Source organism: Podarcis gaigeae, assembly GCF_964106915.1.
Source record: "Podarcis gaigeae genome assembly, chromosome: 12".
NCBI lineage: Eukaryota > Metazoa > Chordata > Lepidosauria > Squamata > Lacertidae > Podarcis > Podarcis gaigeae.
In genome coordinates, this window is record NC_139688.1 from 47429082 (window position 1) to 47446761 (window position 17680).

General features: G+C 42.9%; 1 protein-coding gene across 3 annotated transcripts in view; it reads left to right on the forward strand.

Annotated features, from left to right (window-relative positions):
- The first annotated feature begins 7783 nt into the window (after positions 1-7783).
- The window catches only part of TMEM108 (transmembrane protein 108), a 176535-nt gene continuing 166638 nt past the window's right edge, over positions 7784-17680 (forward strand). For all 3 annotated transcript variants that reach the window (XM_083705981.1, XM_083705985.1, XM_083705982.1), the window contains exons 1-2: positions 7784-7910; positions 15618-15747. The gene's annotated coding sequence lies outside the window, so the exon portion shown is untranslated. The remainder of the gene's footprint in view (positions 7911-15617; positions 15748-17680) is intronic.

A 17680-nucleotide genomic window follows, 5' to 3' on the forward strand; every position in this document is an offset into this window, starting at 1 on the left:
TGAAAGACTACACAAATAACATTTGAGATGGAAAGAAAGGAAGTATTACAAATGTTATTTATAATAAAGTGACGATACCAAGGATTGCAACACACATACACACCACTTTTAGTGTCTCACAAATATTACAAGCCAAAGACCTTTAAAACGAAAGGAAAAATTGTTTATGCTTTGTGTAGGTAAGACTGGCTTTTTTGCATAGAGCTGCAGTCGTTTTAGTAATATTTCAGTATCATTTATTAGAGTGTTTAATAAGCTTGGGGGATAGATATCAAGTGCGAGGGAGGATGAGAATTAACTACTATGCAAGCAGCAGAGGAGGAAATAATTACAGTCTTCGTAGGGGAAGAGGTCTGGAAAAATAAAGAGCTCTCTGGGAGGCTTTTACTTGTTACTTTCGCTGTTCATAAAAATGCAGACGTTGTTTCCAATGAGATGCTTTGGAACTGGAATGGAACACAGAAATAATTCACAAGGGCTTTTAAGGCTTTAATTATATCACGGTTAGGTGCTCCAGTGGATAAAGCAAATTAAAGCAGCCACACTGGTGGGAAGTTTTTTTCTCTTTAAGTTGTTACCTTGGCTGGAATTATGGGTGGTGTCCGAAATTAGTTGTGCTCATAAGAATCATTGCACTGCCCTGTTTAATTAATGCTTTATTGGTGGGTATTATTATTCTTGATGTACTCCTTTGTGTTCTTGATTGTAGTGCTGTTGCATAGATTTCTTATGATCTTATTGTGTCCTGAATAAGCGTCTCCACCCCATCATCCAGCTCTGAGGGTCTTCTGGCAGTTCCCTCCCTGAGAAAAGTGAAGCTACAGGGAACCAGGCAGAGGGCCTTCTCGGTGCTGGCACCTGCCCTGTGGATCACCCTCCCATCAGATGTCAAGGAAATAAACAACTATCTGCATTTTAGAAGACATCTGAAGGCAGCCCTGTTTAGGGAAGTTTTTAATGTTTGATGTTTTAGAGTGTTTTAATATTCTCTTGGGAGCTGCCCAGAGTGGCTGGGAAAACACAGCCAGAGGGGCGGGGTATAAATAAATTATTATTATTATTATTATTATTATTATTATTATTATTATTATTACTACTACTACAGTGGTACCTCGGGTTACATACGCTTCAGGTTACACACCGCGCTAACCCAGAAAGAGTACCTCAGGTTAAGAACTTTGCTTCAGGATGAGAACAGAAATCGTGCTCTGGCGGCACAGCGGCAGCAGGAGGCCCCATTAGCTAAAGTGGTGCTTCAGGTTAAGAACAGTTTCAGGTTAAGTACAGACCTCCGGAACGAATTAAGTACTTAATCCGAGGTACCACTGTATTATTATTATTATTATTATTATTATTATTATTATTATTATTATTATTATTTGCAAACTGCTTTGGGGACTCACACATTAAATGGCATAGAGGTGTTATTAGTGTGTTGTTGGTGTTTTTTTTAAAAAATGCTCAGTAGATCCATTGAAATTAATGACTAAATCAGGTCCATGAATTTAAGTGGCTCTGCTCCAAGTAAGTTGGATCCAACCCTATGGCTTTATCGGGGCGAGCACTATTGTCCCATAAAACCAATGTGAGTCACATTGGATACGAACCTCCTAGGCATGACTCACCCCAACTGGGTAGGGGAAGAAGCCCACATCCTGCTGCTTAGTTGCACACGCTGTTTGTTGATTCAGAGTTACAAGTGCACTGCCAAGCAGATGGGGACAATTGCCTGTTTGGATGTAGGTGGGACAACAGAAATTCTCTTGTCATATCTCCTGAATGGGAGGATTAGAGCAGCAAAAGGAAGAGACCTTCTTGTAGCCTGATGCTGTGTGCAATGATTTCTGGATCAGGCCTTTTATTATTAAAGATGTGTTTTTTAAAAATGCAGGATGTGCAGATTTCAAAGGATAGCTTTGTTTTTTTCGTGCATTGTTTTAGGAAGTGTGAACAGGGTAGGTTCACGTTAAAACGTGACTCAAAGAAGAATTCCACCCCCATCGCTAGATCCAAGCTATTTAAACCATATGAGCTACATTAGCTAACTTCCATGCCTGCTTTCTCAGCTAGGTCCCCGAGGAGTCTGGAAACCAGTTGTTAGATGCCTCAAAGGAAACACTAATAAACCATCATAAACGAGTTGCGAATTCTCTAAAGAGATTGTGGTGAAACATGGTTTTCATGTATGGGCTATTGGGCTTGGAATAATGTGCTAAACTCGAAGAAAGATTTCCCGCTGGACAATAATGGGCAACAGCATCTGAAGCAGCCTATTCAAAGTCAAAAGATTTCACTCAAAGGATTTTCATGGTATGGTCATTCAAATGGAGCTATTTGCCCTTCATTGCGGACCATGATTGATATCCATAAACCGTAAAAAGCTGTCTTGAGTCAAAACCAGGAGCAGGTCTGTAATGTCTGTCAACATCCCTTTGTCCGGGCACACTCGCCTAAACAAAAATGTTTCAAGCAGGCACCAAATGGACTATAGGGTTGGCAGTTGGCTGACATCAATAGGCAGGAAGTTCCAAAGTTTAGGTGCCATCACACTAACAGATTGATTTCTCAGAACTGTGAAATCATTTGCAGAATAATTGCAGTCATAAAAAACAATTACCTACATAGAAACAATTAAAAAACCAAATTTATAAAAGCAGTTTCAAATCTAGTACAGATACCTACTGAAATAAAAATATCCATTTACAAGGAAAAGGTAAAGGTACCCCTGACCGTTAGGTCCAGTCACCAACAACTCTGGGATTGCATGCTCATCTGGCTCTATAGGCCAAGGGAGCCAGCGTTTGTCTGCAGACAGCTTCCGGGTCATGTGGCCAGCATGACTAAGCCGCTTCTGGCAATGCACAGAAATGCCATTTACCTTCCCACCGGAGCAGTACCTATTTATCTACTTGCACTTTGACGTGCTTTCGAACTGCTAGGTGGGCAGGAGCTGGGACTGAACAACAGGAGCTCACCCCGCCGTGGGGATTCGAACCGCCAATCTTTTGATCGGTGCTGATGTTATACTCACAAACTCTTTGATGAAGACTAGGATGAGAGAGATGGATCCTGGCAAGCTTTATCACTGAATGTGGATTTGAACTCAGGTTTCTCGGGACAAGTGGTGCAACGTGATATAAAATAAGAACAAAATAGTTTTGTGTGCAGGGTGCTTTAGACTTTGTTTTCATCAAACACCAGCCCTTGGTGATGCATAGCAAGTCGTATCTGGAACCCAGGAGTAATCCAGTGTGGTGCTGACACAGCCAAACAATGGAGAGAACTTGAATTTATTAATTTGCAGTTTTCCCTGAACAATGGCTCACTGCGTTATATATAAAGATAAATTTAAAACAGTGTGTTGCCTTCCAAATGCAAATGTCTGTGTTTAACTTCAGATTGCTTTGTACTGCGTAATGGACAAGAAAGCAGCAGGTAATGAATGCAGCCAGAGCATTTGGGGAGTAGAAGGGAGGATGTGCGTGAATTGAAATATAGAGACAAGCTGTGGATTCAGACGGAATTGTTAGGATCTAAGGATGTTCCTCTGGGGGGCACAACTTTTCCTTTCAACAAACCCCCAGACAATTGCAGAAGTCGGTAACGTGTTCATATGGTGTACATTACAGTAGACTGAAGCTGAATCTTGCTAAGACCCAGGTGCTGGTGAACGGTTCCCAGGTCAAAAAATGGAGGGTCACTTGTTTTAGGTGGGGTTGCACTCCCTCTAGGGCAGGGTTTCCCAAACTTGGGTCTCCAGCTGATTTTGGACTACAACTCCCATCATCCCTAGCTACCAGGACCAGTGGCCAGGGATTATGGACTATAGTCCAAAAGCAGCTGGAGACCCAAGTTTGGGAAACCCTGCTCTGAGGAAACAGGCAGTTTAGGGCAGTTCTTGGAACGATCTTTGTCCATGGAAGAGTGCCTGCCACCAACTTCAGCTGGTGAACCAACTGTGCCCTTCCCTGGACAGGAAATACTTGGCTATTGTGACACATGTGATAGTTACCTCTCTTTTAGACTACTGTAATACTGTACACCCTGTGTTGGGCTTCCCTTGCAGCTAGTCCAGCTGGTATAGAATGCTGTGGGCAGGGTGGTAAGTGATGCTCCTTATGGGCTGTCATATTCTGGTCTCCGAGAAATTTTACACATCACTTGGGAAGACAGGTAAACTAATATCAGTGTACCGGAAGAAACAAAGATCACCAGTGTCAAAGCAATGATTCTTCAACATCAACTTCGTTGGACTAGGTCATGTTGTGCGGATGCCTGATGAGTGTCTTCTAAAGCAACTACTCTATTCCGAACTTTAAAATGGAAAGCGTAATGCTGGTGGTCAACAAAAGAGGTTTAAAGACTGTCTCAAGGCAAATCTAAAAAAATGTAGTATAAACACTGACAACTGGGAAACATTGGCCTGCGAGTGCTCCAGTTGGAGAACAGCCTTTACCAAAGGTGTCATGGGCTTTGAAGACACTTGAACTCAGGACGCAAGGGAGGAACATGCTAAGATCCACACTGTGATCAACTCCCACCCGGAAACCAATTTCCCCACTGTGGAAGGACGTGTGGATCCAGAATTGGCCTCCACAGTCACTTACGGACTCATTGTTAAAACCGTGTTTATGGAAGACAATCTTACTCGGCTACGAGTGATCGCCAAAGAAGATTCTGGTCTGATGCAGGATCCCACAGAGAATGAGGCCAGGCTCATCCATATGGACATCTCCAGGTGACCAACTTGCTCCAACAAGGGTTGGAAGCAAACGGAAGCCTCTGTATGCTGACTACCTTCACCAGGCTCCACCCCTTGTAGAGAACTTTTGAGCTTTAAAGGGTGAACCCAATGGCCCAAAGATGATCCTCCCTCCTTAGCTGAATTGAAATGACAACAACTCTTTGTTATTCAGAGAACTAGCAGAAGTTGGTGCTATTTTGGAGACAGGTTGTGTGGCTTAGGAGGAGGTTGGGATGGGTATTAACTTTGGATCACTTCAGGCAAGCTCTCTTTGAAGGGCCCCAGCTTTGGTCCAAATATTCTCACCTAACTTGGGTATTCAGAATTCAGATGAAGAGGTTGCACAGCCCTACTGTTTGAGTCAGAGGGTGGTGACCAGGAGACAGTATTTAAGGATTTGATTAGATCTATGTTAGTTGCTTCCAGATTTGTGATAACACAGCTGTGAAAGTGCACTAGGACTCCTCCTTTAGATCTCTGGTACGCTAAACCTTGGGATATTGCCATTGCAGTGAAGCTTACAAACCCAATCAATGTCATCAAGGGGCCAGTAAAACAGAATACCCCTTTTTTTGCAGAACAAAGTAGTTTTATTGTTCAAGCTAATAAAAGAAGCATTACAGTACAAGGACACTCCTAGCCCAGCATACAACTATCTGCAGAAACAGTTAATGATTCAAGTATCTGTGGAATTGTCATCAGTTGATGTTGTTCATAATGCCCTTAAGTCCTCTGTTTGATTATTATGATAATTCTGATTGACTTCTATATTAGACTCATAATGAGAAATGCTATTATGGTAGCTCAGCTGTCTCACCACTGCAGCTCTCAGACCCTTCCTTTGAATTTTGTTTTGTTTGAGAAATGTTGCTCTTTGATACAATCACATACAGCCCCTATGGTCTGGAAACCATGTGGGTTAAACCACAGAGCCTAGGACTTGCCTAGGCGGTTCGAATCCCCATGACGGGGTGAGCCCCCGTTGCTCGGTCCCTGCTCCTGCCAACCTAGCAGTTTGAAAGCAGGTCAAAGTGCAAGTAGATAAATAGGTACCACTCCGGTGGGAAGGTAAATGGCGTTTCCGTGTGCTACTCTGGCTCGCCAGAAGCAGCTTAGTCATGCTGGCCACATGACCCGGAAGCTGTATGCCGGCTCCCTCGACCAATAAAGCAAGATGTGCGCCGCAACCCTAGAGTCAGCCACGACTGGACCTAATGGTCAGGGGTCCCTTTTACCTTTACCCATGGTGCTGCAGTACTTTACTTTGGCCACCTCATGAGATGAGAAGACTCCCTGGAAAAGACCCTGATGTTAGGAAAGATTGAGGGCACAAGGAGAAGAGGACGACAGAGAACGAGATGGTTGGAAGCTACCAACATGAGTTTGACCAAACTGTGGGAGGCAGTGCAAGACAGGAGTGCCTGGCATGCTCTGGTCCATGGGGTCATGAAGAGTCGGACACGACTAAACAACTAAACAACAACAACTTGGTGCTGCAGTAACTGGCGTGTACAGTACTTCAAATGGTGTATTTAAACGCCACAAGTGGATTCAAGAACTTGATCTAGATCAGAACCGAAGCCAAGACGGGAAGTTTTGACTGCAGTCCTCTAATGTACCTGGCTCCTTTCTTCACCCATTTCCCAAGCCAGCTGACAGGCAGTTTTACGAATCTTAGAATCTGTAGCGTTGGAAGGGATAGCCAGGGTCAGCAAGTCTAATGCAGTTATATGGATCATTCCCAAAATGTAATTATAAACAAGCCTTACTATGTACTATAAGACGTATACAGTACAGTGGTACCTCGGGTTACATACACTTCAGGTTACATATGCTTCAGGTTACAGACTCTGCTAACCCAGAAATAGTACCTTGGGTTAAGAACTTTGCTTCAGGATGAGAACAGAAATCGTCCTCCGGCGGCACAGCGGCAGCAGGAGGCCCCATTAGCTAAAGTGGTGCTTCAGGTTAAGAAGAGTTTCAGGTTAAGAATGGACCTCCGGAACAAATTAAGTACTTAACCCAAGGTACCACTGTACTACACTGAAACGTTTAGATGTTTGATTGTCCTTGCAACTTCTCGCCACACTTGCCATTCTCTCCTGCTGGACCAGTGTGGTGCACCCTTTGAGAACCACTATTGTAGAGCATGAATAGAAAAGGGGATGTGAGATCTGGAGATCTCATTTTGTGTTTTTATGCGGTGAACTGCCCTGAGATCGTCAGATGAATGTGTGGCATGAAAATTTAATAAATAATAATAACCCCTGCAATGCAGGAACCTTTTCCCCACCATGCAACCCTGAGATTAGGAGTCTCATGATCCATCAGCTGAGCTTTCCCAATACTGCCAAGGAAGTTGCTTCTCTTCCCAATTAGCACATATTCTTCCAAAGGGCCTCCTGCTTATTGACGGCACCTGTTTCACTCATCAACTTTTTAAATCTTTTAAAAACCACAACGGCTAAATACGGGCCTTCCCATTTTGGCCCGATTATGGCTAATCCAATACAGCTCTGGCATAATCCTACCTCTAATCTCCATAATAACTTGTCCCTGCTGTTGCAAAAAAAACAAAAACACTTCATTTATATTCTGGGGACTAAATTCGATTTGAGCGCAAAAAAACCCCTCAGCCTATTCAGCTGGCCCAGATACCTGATTATTTGATGTAACCATTGGACGCCAACTCAGCTATAGTAAAACAATTCAAAGAGGGCAAACGCCTCACGTGGCTGGGTAGCTCAGCTGGGTAGAACCTGGTGCTGATAATGCCGAGGCTGCAGGTTCGATTCCCCGCTAGAGGCGGACAGCTGCATATCCCTCGGGGTTGGACTAGATGACCCTCAGGGTACCCCTAGGATATCTAATTCTATTGAAATTTCCCGACATCTAGGGTATCTTTCGTGCGTTCTCACAGCCGGGATTTCTAAGTGGGATGCGGATGGGGGGGGGGGGGGGAGCGGCTTGTGGGGGGGGGAGCGGCGGAGCGGGACCCGCCGAGGGATTGGTTGGCGCCTGCCACGTGACGGACGCGAGGCAACATGTGCTATTGGCCTTCCTGGGCTGCCGGGGAGCATCGTCTTGCGTCGCGCGTGGCGGCGGCGGCGGGAGATCGCCGGGTTCCTCCGCGGTGGATCTTCGCAGCGGCGCTGCTCCTCCTGAGGTAAAATCTGAGGTGGTGGGGAAAAGGGGGGGGGGGAAGGCTGCTGAGGCTGCTTTTTCGGGACCCTGCCGTACGTTGTCCTCCGTCATTCCCTCAGAAAGTGTGTGGAAACCCCAATTTTGTGTGGCGAGGATGGGGCTTGCGGACGGATTGAGGGGGGTGGGTCGCGTTTTACGTGGGTTTTTTTCTCTATCTTTGTGAGAATTAAAAGAGGCGGGGGGGGGGGAGATCCGTGAGGCGTTGGAAATATGACTTGGGTTTTCTTTTCTTTTTCGCCTCGCTCTTCTGGTTTTGAGGGTGGGGAGGAAGGGTGGAAGGAAATATATCTTGTCACCTTCATCACCATCATCATTTTATTATTTTATTATTTACAAAGCAGACACTTTAAATTTAAACCTGGGAAATTCCTCTCGACTGAGGAAATGTGAGGAGAAAGGGTGGCATGAAATATATCTTGTCATTATTATTATTTATTATTATTGTTTGCAAAGCAGGCAGTTTAAAATTTAAACCTGGGAAATTCCTCTCGACTGAGGAAATGTGAGGAGAAAGGGTGGCATGAAATATATCTTGTCATTATTATTATTTTTTATTATTGTTTGCAAAGCAGGCAGTTTAAATTTAAACCTGGGAAATGCCTCTCGACTGAAAGGCGGGTTTGGGAAATGAGGAAAGGTGAGGAGAAAGGATGGCATGAAATATATATTGTCATTATTATTATTATTATTATTTGCAAAGCAGACAGTTTAAATTTAAACCTGGGAAATGCCTCTCGACTGATAGGCGGGTTTGGAAAGAGGAAAGGGGTTCTCAGGATATCCAAATGAACCGGGGGTTAAAAGGACCGTGTTGTTCTGTAAAGCGAATTTCAAGTGGGTTGGGTTGGGGTTTTTTTGCTAGAGCTGGTTAAAAGCACATAACGTTTCATCCCTGATAGAAGCACGCCCCTCTGAAGCAACCAAGCTACAGAGACATTTCCATGGGAATTGTTGAGTTGGGAAGGGACCTTGGGGCCATCTAGTTCACCCCTGCAATGAGGGAATCTTTTGCCCCATGTGGGGCTCGAACCCACAGGCTTGAGGCTTGTGGTCTACTGGCTGAGCTGGAAGTGAAGGTAGGTGGGTGGGTGTGTTAGGGGTGGTGAGATGGAATACAGTGAGTGCAAGGCCAAATCTTAAGGGAAATTAACTTTTAATTAGCCATCACACCCATACCCAAAATCAAATGGTTCCTTGAAGCTCAGGGGTATTAATAATTACTGCAGAGTATGTGTCTGTGGAAGACATTTCTCCAAGGATCAATGGCTGTTTGTTTATTATTCATTTAAAATATTTATGAATTCATCTTTAATCATGGGTTTCTAAGCACTTTACAACAGATTTTTTTTAAAAAAAACAGAACAATGTACTCTGCAGCACAAAATAAAACAGTAGGTTATTAAAAGCAACCAAATAAAATGAACTGTGCAGTAGGAATGTGGAATGTATAATCAAGCAGAAAAGGTTTTCTATCATGTGAGCAGAGAACATTAGTGTGCATGTGTGTGCTTATGTGCACATAGAACATGCTCACATTTTATTTTTTTTTAAATGGGGATGCTTTTAGCTTATTTGAACAGGCTGCAAGTCTTAGGCAGGTAAATCGTATAAATTAAACCCCCCCCCCAGTCCCACAGTTGGATTCACTTCTGAATCTTCATGGATAGGATTGTGATGTGAACTGCCTTGAGACCTCCAGGTATAGGTGTATAAGTTGAATAAAAAATAAATAAATAAAGGTAAAGGTAAAGGGACCCCTGACAGTTAAGTCTAGTCATGAATGACTCTGGGGTTGCAGCGCTCATCTTGCTTTACAGGCCGAGGGAGCCGGTGTTTGTCCGCTTCCACAGACAGTTTTTCCAGGTCATGAGGCCATCATGACTAAGCCTCTTCTGGTGAAGCCAGAGCAGCGCACGGAAATGCAGTTTACCTTCCCACCGGAGCGGTACCTATTTACCGGTATCTACTTGCACTGTGGGCTTTCGAACTGCTAGGTTGGCAGGAGCTGGGACTGAACAGCGGGAGCTCACCTTGTTGCGGTGCCTCGAACTGCCGACCTTCCGATCGGCAAGTCCAAGCGGTACAGAGGTTTAAACCACAGCGCCACCCGTGTCCCGTTAAATAAATAAATAAATAAATAATGAAACTGGATCCATGTTGCAAAAAAATATATGTAATATTTAAGAGGAACTCTGTTGATTTGCTTCTGGACATAATTCTGTAGGGATGTTTCTGAAAAATGATGCTGTCATTTTTCAACTGATTCCCACCGCTTCCAATCCCAGGTTACATGTTGTCTGTTTTTGTTTTGTTTTTTAAGCAAACTCTGAAAAAGTTGGCACCTTGCCTATTTAGCGCCAATTCAGAGAACCAAATGCTCCTGTGTTCAAAAACTTCTGTGAATTTTTCATCAGCAGTGTTCTTTAACTGGTTTTCCTTAACTGATTTTCCTATCTACTGAGAACAAATGCTCTATAGGATTCAGAAAAAGTATATTCTGTTTTCTCATTTCTAGCATTTTGTTTTCAGCATTGCATGCTACATTGAGAATATCAAGGCTTCCAGCAACATCTGTTACTGTACCATCAAGTCTTACCATAAATTATCCCCTGTGACCATCCTTGTTTGAAAATATTTGTACAAAGTTATCTTGAATGCGCAGGCACTAAGCTAATTATGGTAAATTTATTTCTGGTAAGTCTGATTTTCAGGGATTCTTTAGATGCTAAGGATTCTACAGGATTTTTTAAAAAGGATTCGTCAACAGAAAATTTCTAATCCAGTTAAGGAGCTGAGAGCTTACTTCACACTTGTAAACTCATGTTCTTGGCTTGTATATATATCAGAAATGACTAGGAAGAGTTATTTATATTTTTATAGCAGAAGAAGAAACAACAAATTGGGAAGAAATTGAGCAAAAGCATTAATGGAGATAACAGCCTATATGATGTGTACAAACAAAAATGCACAGGGAAACGTGTACCAAAATGTATAAATGCATGATAATGGAAGATTTGGATGCAATCTCCAAGAGCTAAATGAATTTAAGCTACAGTCATAATAAATTCACATCTCCAATGAGATACATTGGATTTAATCAAAGGAAAATTAATTGTGGTTTAGATACAATCCTAAGTACATTTCCTAAGGAGTTAGGGCCCATCTAGATAGCTGTTTTACTAAGGGTATATGCAATATTATATCTTTGATATGTAAATAGTGCACAGTACTGGCAGCACATTATCCTTCTTTGTCAGTTCTTCCTCAATATTCCTGCATTATTGCATCCACACTTTAAACTCTGCCCATTCTGTTTTCCACATTTCATCCACTCCCAGTTTCCCCTTTTCCCCAAACTAAAGTTAGTTGCCTTTGAAGCCATGCCACCATACTTTCATTTGTCGTCTTTTTCATGTTTTATGTTAGGACTGTGGCTGTTGTGCAAAACCGTGGTTGTTTGCAGAGAGAAAAAACAGTATCTGGAATCAACAGGAAATAAAGTGGGAGTGATGCTGAAAAACAAATCCTCTCCCCACCATGAAGATTTCATACAACCATCATGACTTGACTGATAGATATGCCCTCCATGAATGTTTTTCAAACCCCGTTTTATAACCAACCAGTGGTCACCACTATATCTTTATGGCAGGGAGTTCTATAAATTAATTATTTGACAATGGCTCAATTTGCACATAACACTGAGCCAAATCATGGCTTAGGAGCAAACATGCAGGCTTACAGAGAGGAGCTTGTGACCAGTTTACTCCTTCAGTCATTCTCCTGCTGCGCTCTGCTAAGTCAGGGTAATGTGTCCTACAAACCTGGACTCGGGGTTTAGCTCTCTGCAGACAAAGCCATGAGCTCTAACTAAGGTTGGTCCTATGGTTTACAGCTTATGGTTTGCCTTAGAGAGCTAAACCACAAACCTATGTTGATTGATATGCAAAGTCAAACCATAGTTTAGTCTCCGCTCCTCCACATGCAGCTGCTGGGTGACCTTGGGCCAGTCACACTTCTTTGAAGTCTCTCAGCCCCACTCACCTCACAGAGTGTTTGTTGTGGGGGAGGAAGGGAAAGGAGAATGTTAGCTGCTTTGAGACTCCTTAAAGGGAGTGAAAGGCGGGATATAAATCCAAACTCTTCTTCTTCTTCTTCTTCTTCAGTGCAGCATCAGATCTCGCCAGGAGCATCTCATTCACACTAAGCCACAGTTTGGTTTAGCATTACATGAAAACAAGATCAGTGTCTTATATGGCAGTTTTTCATATAAGAAAACAATATATTCACAGTCACTTGTGATATGTGAGGTGTGTTTTTATTTTGCCACAAATGAGGAAGATGGCTCTGCGTGTTTTCTCTGCTAGAAGAAACCTTAATGTGTCAATCAGCCCTTTGCTCCATTAATTTCTGTGGTACTTTCTTCGGTGTGATATATTACCTAGGGCAAAGGTGCTACACTAGCAAGCAGAAGAGCCATTAGAGAAATTTTCGTGTTATCTCCCCAGAAAAAAGTAGAAGTTAAAAAACAAAATCTGGTTTTGAGACTGATCTAGTTCAGTGGAGTCAGCGAGGAATGCCTTTAATAACTGCCATTTATTACTTGAAGTATCAGATGGGCACTGCTGCAAGTAGGATGTGGAAAGGCATAGACTGTTGATAATCAAGCTGGACTGAATACACATAAGAACATAAGAGCTTTCTGTATTGGGCCAAAGGCCTTTTAGTCCAGCTTCCAGTTCTCACAGTGGCCAACCAGATGCCTGTGGGAAGCCCAGGAGCAGGACCCAAGTACATCATCACTCTTTCCACTTGTGATTCGTAACAAGTGGTGTTGAGTTACCACTTTCCGCAGTGGAGGAAGATCACTCACTTTTGAAAGGCAACTGATCCACCTCAAAAGGGAAGGGGATATTTGTCAACTGTTGGGTCTGCAAAGTTTGTTTCTAACTTCTCTGAGTAAGGGGAGCTAAGTTTCCCCTCCTTTTTTTATGGAGAAGTGTCCCTCAGCTTAGGCAAGACTTTGAGCGATACTGAAGTGCTCACCTGGTTGATGCCCTTTTGTCCTGTAGCACTGCAGTGCTGTGTGACTTGATTTTATCAGGGTTCCTTGTGTTGTGATCAAAAATAGTGTCCCCATTACAGCAATGGGTTTACTGGCCTTTTCACCCTCAGGGCCACATTATTCTCTGGGTGACTTTCTGTGGGGGAACGTTGCCAGTGGTGGGCATGCCGAAAGGCAAAAGAGGGCAGAAGAATCAATTTCAATGTTACCTTTGTACAAGAGGCTAGTTTAGACACACACTCACACACCCTCTTGCATACAGAAAAATGAGAATTTTCAGGAATCCAGCCAGGTAAAAACACCCAAGGTTTGAAGTGAGGCCAGTTAGAAGCTTGGAAGGCTGCATTAGGTTGCCAAGGCTGAGATTCCTCACCTCTGTATATCAGCAATAAGTTAGCTATAGAGGTTGGCTGCCACTCAAGCCCACAGTGTTGTTTTGGTGAACTTTCACCATTCAAAATAGCAGCTACATTACAACAAGCTCTCTGTCTTAGAACATCTTGCCAGTCCCCCCCCCCTTTTTCTTTTTGGAGACGTTACCAGACAAGGAAGCTCCCTCCGTTTCACAAGGCATCTCAGCGTCTTGACAAGGCAGATGCAATAGCATCATAAGGAATCCTTGTCAAAACATCCTCCCACTGTGTAGGCTGTAGGCACTGTGATTTATTATGCTAGAAGGAGATAGCATTTTTTGTGAAAATTCCAGGAAAGCACAGGAGGAATCGTTTCCTTTAGTTATCTTCTAGTAGAGTCAGAGCTATAGTTGGTATATCCTTGCTACAGCACTGCAGATATACAATGCCATGTGGTACATCTTTCAAACAATTGAAACTTACGCAACTGACTAAAAATACTGAGATTTTAAAATGCTTTTGTTTTTTGAAAGAGTTGACCTTCCAGTTTATAAACTGTTGTTCATGTTCTCAATTTTTTCCCTTAAAGCTGTGTGCTTGTAAGAATGCAGACATTTTCACCCCCCCACCCCTGTTTGAAAAAAAAATAGTTTTTGTTGGGCCAAGTGCTGTGCACATTTATTAAAAGTGAGCTTGAAAAATATCTCTGTTCTATAAATACAAGGGAATCCCCAACTTATATGAGGATTCCATTCTGGGCTACTGTGCACATCACCGGAATGCACACAAGTGGGAATTCCCTCGTTTCTCTCCCACCCAGCTCCATTCCACACTGTTCCACCCCTGCCCTGCCCCTTTGGTTATGTTTTCAGTGCATGTGTCAGTGGGAATCGGGTGCTTATTGCATGGAAGTGGGGAGACGCCTGTGTTACAGTTAGGGAGCCCTGTAACACTGAAGCATTCAACAATAATACTGTATTTCATGATGTCATCTGGTGTCTTTATGAGGCAGGATTCAAAGGATTTGATATTTTATTGTCTTCTGATTGAAGTATGTGCCTCATCAAAGTAATTAATTCATTTTACTGAGCAACTAGGCAGCATATGGTTCCAGATGGCTTTATACAAACTCTTTGGCTTGTTTAAACTCCTTTGAGACGATTCCTCCCCTCCTTCCACGATGCATGTTGCCCCATTGATATATTCAATTCTCTGACATATCTTATAATGAACAGAGTGCAGATTTGACAATATCTCAGTTGAACATTTTATGTCACCATTTGCAACTCCCTACTGCTCATTTTAGTGCTTAGTTAAAGGGTTCTTCTGAGCCTTGCATGGTCATAGGAAGCTGCCTTGCACTGAGTCAGATCATTGGTCCATCTAGCTCATTATCGTCTACTCAGTGATTGTTCAGGGCTACCTGGAGATTGAACCTGGTACCTTCTGCATGCAAAGCAGAGGCCCTGCCATTTAACTACCACCCTATCTAAATGTTCAGATGTCATATGTGGCCAAGAGGGCTGTTGTCTTGTGTAGGGTGGTACACTGACTGCACTCATTCCTGGTGACTGGAGATTTGGACAGGTAAATAAAAGGCTTAGTGCTTGAATTCCTGCAGTGGGCTCTACAAAGGGCAGCATTTGAAGTGTGAGTAGAAATAAGACTTGGTTCAAAATGATGCTGCTATGACTATTAACAAATTCAGTTCAGTTACTGAATTGTAAATTATTTCTTGCTCTCCCTTCACCATGAAAGTTTACTCTGCTGGGGTTGCCACAGAGAATACCCTCTTTTATCGTGAAGCTAGTCTTTGACTGGACAGTCCTTCAAATAGACAACTTCTTCAAACATAGGATTGTCTGCTGCGATGTAGGACATGTGGCCACCCTACTTAATAGCCCTATCATAAGCATTACTCAGCTATCTGATGTTGGCACTTTGCTTATATCCACTTTATATGTTCTAGATGCTATAAAAAACAAGAACTTTCAGAACATAGAGGAATTAGCTTTTCAGATCTATCAACTCCTGAATTGTAACAGTGCGTTCTGAAATATGGATGGATTTCATTTTCTGGAAACCACCAGAGAAGTTTATAAGCTCCCATTTAAGATCAATGACCCACAAAATTGTTGTGGCCAATTGAACGGAAGGTGATCTATCTGGGGAGATTCTATTTGGATGGAACACTGTGCAGAATGCAGTGTGGCTAAGTAACAGGACATAATCACACTTTCTTTTGACTTTTCAGCTTGTCTCAATTGACAATAATCGTGAAAGCAAGACAAAGAATAATCCATCACCACAAATGAGAAACGGTAGAATCAATGGACGATGGGAATAAAAGTGTGACAGAGAGCTTTTACACATCTTGCTCCAAGGTATGTTTATGGTCATGATTTTTTATTGTTCTTTGTGCTCATGAGGGAGGTGGATGTTTGCATGTTTTTGGAGGGTAGGGGTGTGACACTGGTTGAATATAATGATAACAACATCCCTGTTACACCCAGTATAGCCATTGATTCTGGCATTCTTGGTAATGTGCTGTAGTACCAGAGTCAGCTGGAGGCTTCTGGACTAAACAGACATGTAAGTGGGAGGGAGTTTGTAGGTTACACCCTTCCCCAGGACACAACCCTCACTGGTACTCCACACCATCCTTGATTGGCTGGAGCACACCCTTGAACTCTGATAATGCCTCTTGATTGACTGGATGGAAGACAGAGAGGCATGTGAGTATGTGTAGATACCAGCCTTCACATCACTGGCATGTGGCCTCCAGAATGCTGCCCAGAAGGGAATATGGCCCTTGGGCAGAAAAAGGTTCCTCACGCTTGAGATGAGGCCTTGGAGAGACATTGGGGTGGCCAACGGATCAGTAATGTTCCTGATGACATAATTGTGGGGCACATTAGGGTCCAAATTGGCTTGCAGTTTGTCCTAGAATAAACCTACTGATTTTCAAAGTTAGGAGAAAAATAGTCTTTATTTTCCAATTCCAAGCTCATTGCAGGTTGCTTCATCACCACTTGTGCTGAAGACGTGAAACTGCTCTGTTATGGGCAGGGAATAGTTTGTTTGCTTTTTAAAGTAGGAAGCCTATGTTTCAGTGTAGCAGAAGTGAATGCTCAAGCTCTAAGGAGAAAAATAAACATTAAAAAGGTGGGAAAGGACTTGAGGTGCTTTGGGTCACATGTCATGATCCCATCCTGTTAGATGCCCATGGTGCTATCACAGCCATCCAGGGCTACTAGTCTATTCTTTCCAGAGGTTTTACAGGTGGCTAACAGTAATTTTCTAGTTGAGTGTTCTGAATCAACATCATCTGGCTTGTTTAGCCACAACCTCCCTCATTCTTGCAGCAACCCATCTGGAAATGCAAGTGCCCCATGTTGACTGAGGAGCCAGGGCACGATTTTTTTACTGTGCTATACTTTGTGTATAAGTGAGTTAAAGGTTAGGAAAAGAATCTCTGGAGAAATAGGTAGTGAGACCCTTACCTCGCTACTGATTTCATGTTGCAGCAAGTGACCCAATATACTGAAAAACACAGCATCTTGCTTTTTAATATGGAGATGGAAGACCTGTGTCCCTCTGGATTTTCTTTGACCTCTGTCCAGTACAGTCAATGATTAGGGATGATGGGAATTTTATTCCAATAACTTTTGGAAAGCCACCGGTTCCTCATCCTTGACTTATGTCTTATGATATTTATGCAAGGCTTTTGAAGTGGGCCTCACAATGCAGTTTTCAGTAGATTGTTACAACAATAAGCACCAGTAAACATGTCAGAGGCCCCACCTGCACTATATTTTTAAAGCATTATTATACTGCTATAATATACTTCCAAAAAAACTTCTGGGAACTGTAGTTTGTTAAAGCTGCTGCAGGTTTTTAGGGGACCCCTACTCCCCTTATAGAGCTGCAATTGCCAGAGTAGTTTAGTTGCCAACTCCTTTTCCTAGGGAACTCTGAGAATTCTAGCTGTATAAAGGGAACAGGGGTCTCCTCACAAGTCTCAGCACCTCTAACAGACTACAGTTCTCAGGATGCACTGGGGAAGCTATGACTCTTTAAAGTGGTATGATACTGCTTTAAATATATAGTGCAGATGGGGCCACAATAAAACAGGAAAGACAATTACAAGGGCAAGATGGCTTGTTCATAAGTGCCTGTGGTAGAAGTTGAGAAAGGAAGGGGCCTCTGCTGAAAGCTGGATGGTGACAAATCCCAAGCTGTTTCCATTGCTGCTTTTCTCCCCATGTACCATAGCCACAAGCCAGGAGACCAGACCTACCATTAGGCAAAGCAAAG